Below are 2,786 nucleotides of genomic sequence, written 5' to 3'. Positions count from 1 at the left end.
TTTCACATCCAACCCTTATTGCATGAACTGATTGGTCCATTTGGGTCAATCTCCGGTCCATAGTATTCAGCATCGCCATCATAGCAGCCATCTCTTCAGATTGTACACCTCCACTGCCTTTTACTCCATCTTGTCTTGGGTTATGGTACTTATGAGAGTGTCTTATGAATTCTTCAACTAACTCCTTGACCTCCCTTGGATTCTTCTTTGTCAATGGCCCTTGAGAGTCAAGGAGTTGTCTTGTCATAACATTGACTCCATCATAGAAAATAGACATCTCTTGTTGGATGTTTAGGTCATGTTGAGGACAATTCCTTAACAACCCCTTGTAGCGCTCCCAAGCTTCTTATAATGACTCCCCCGGTTGTTGCTCAAAGTTGACTATTGCCTTCTTGAGTTTAGCTATCTTGGAAGGTGGGCAAAACTGGTCTAGGAATCTCTCACGCATTTGAGCCTAAGTAGTGATTGTACCAGGAGGAAGTGCTTTCAGCCAGTCTTCTGCAGCTCCCTTGAAAGTGAGTGGTAGCATCCTTAGTAAGATGGTGTCTCGGTTAACATTCGGGACATTGAAGTAGTCAGCAATGTAGTTGACTTCATCTAGATGCTTAAATGCATCCTCATGATCCTTCCCATAAAATGGGATATCCTTTAGCGCAATGAGGATATGTCCCTTCAGCTCGAATGTGGCAGTGGCAGGTATCGCTGGTTGCACTAAACCTGGACCAACATCTTCTCGAATTCGCTTCTTATAAGCTCCCATGGACATTTCTTCAATGTTTTCCATCTCGCTTCTCGGCTCGTTCTCGGGTTCACTCGTGTAAAGTCCAAACTCGATTTCAGATTCGTTTGGGATTGGTATTTGATCGATGCTCTCAACTTTGCTCTTGTCCTTTGAAGATGAACTTGACTCTCCCGTTTTCTTCCTCGACTTCTTTGAGAACACTGAATTGAGTTCTTGTAAGGGTGTCTTCTTTGGTGTTTGATCTTCCCTTACATTCTTATCTTTCTTTTTGTGAAGGGCTGACTCTGGATCTTCAAGTGGTGGCACCAAAGGTGTATTGGACCCTCTGGTCATGTACTCCTGAAAAATAAACAAAATAAAAACGTAAAACTGAACTAAAATAGAAAAGCAAACTAAAAACAAAGAAAACTAGAATCACAGGATTCACGTCGTGAGTCTGTAAGGCTCACGTCGTGAGTTCTATAATACAGGAAAAAAATGAAACTAAACTAAAAAAAATAACTCTTTGCAGGTTTTACCCCACAAAAAGGATCGATAAATTTAAAGCAAATAAATTAGCAATTACTAAGCCGTTCCCCGGCAACGGCGCCAAAAACTTGATGTGCACAAAAGTACCCACTAATTTTATATTTATAACCTAACTAACTTAACTAACTAAAATGCACCTAGGCAGTGTACCTAGTCGAATTATAGAATAGTTGGGTAAGTTGGGTGTCGATCACAGGGAACGGTGTTAACTAATTAATCTACTTACTACTAAATTAACCTAATTATTAACAACTTAAAAGGGTTTTTATCTGATTTTACAAGATCAGACGAACTTTATTCAAATTCAATCAATTACTAAAAACACTCCTGTTTAGTTCGAATCCACTTCTTCCTTATGGTTAGCTAACAATTATGGATTATCAAGCTGGTCACCAAATATTATATTATTAGCAATTTAAGTGCAAATTTACTAATATTTGACTAATTCATGTAAAACTATGCATGGTCACACACAATCAAACACAGAACCAATTATAGATTATAGGTATGCTATGTAAGTTTTATTATGCAAACACAATTATGGTCATATTTTATGTTCTCTAGCACAGCTAAATTTATTTACTTTAATTACTATCTAAGATTTTGGTCGATCCTAGCTCTAGCAATTTAGTGTTCACTAATTCACCAGGTTAACAAGTTCATGGAGTTTAAAGTTCACTAACTACACAGAACATGAATTCAAGCAACTAAAGAAACAATATCAACATGCTAGGTAGTAACAAATCGAACACAAGCAAATTACCAACTAAGAAATCCAATAGTCATTAAGCTAAACCATATATCAGAAGCTTCATCTAACTAAACAAGAGTTGCTAGATTCAGCTACTCATAGTAGCAAATAAACAAACACAAATCAAAGTATAAGACATGTTCAAGTATCAACAATTAAACTAATTATGAACCTCTACTCTTTTGGTGTTGAAAACCTTCTTCCAAGACTTTTCTTCTGCTGAAATTCGTCTTCTGAAACCCTTTTCTCCAGCCAAAAGCCTCTCTAGTCGTAATGAGCAAGAGAATTTACAATATATGATTTTTCCGAGTTCACGTCGTGAACCATAATGTGACAACCTGAAATTTTTTGCTTTAAGTCAAGTCAATCAACCTTAAGTCAGACTCACTCCTGCTATCATTCAACACTCTTTAGAGTGTGTTTGAGTGTTTTAAACCCAATACATTCAAAGAATGAGTGTTAGGAAGTACCTGCTAGAGCCACTGTATAAAGATGAAGCCATAAACCCCTTTCATGAGGAGTTTACGGCCAAGACACATGAGTTTACGGCCGTAAACTCATGGTGGCCGTAAACTCTTGGCATATAGAGGATACTTAGCCATTTTCTCATTTCTTTCCTTCCTTGGCCGAAAATTCTCTCAAGTGTCATCCATTTCTTCATATATATCATCATATATGTAAGTGTTCTAACCTTTGATTAGTAGTTATCCTTCATTATCTAGTATCATTCCATGATTTCATCCATGAAATCATTCCATTTTGTTA

General features: G+C 37.3%; 1 non-coding gene across 1 annotated transcript; it reads left to right on the top strand.

Moving 5' to 3' along the window:
• Positions 1-293: 293 nt before the first annotated feature.
• On the top strand, positions 294-400 carry LOC145117855 (small nucleolar RNA R71). Its single transcript, XR_013712849.1, has one exon. It is a non-coding gene; the product is annotated as a small nucleolar RNA R71 (small nucleolar RNA).
• Positions 401-2,786: the final 2,386 nt, after the last annotated feature.

This window comes from Lactuca virosa, chromosome 5, assembly GCF_052849685.1.
Source record: "Lactuca virosa cultivar CGN04683 chromosome 5, Lactuca_virosa_CGN04683_v6, whole genome shotgun sequence".
Lineage (NCBI taxonomy): Eukaryota > Viridiplantae > Streptophyta > Magnoliopsida > Asterales > Asteraceae > Lactuca > Lactuca virosa.
Note: the sequence above shows the minus strand (reverse complement) of the source record. Positions and strands in the feature narration are given on the sequence as shown.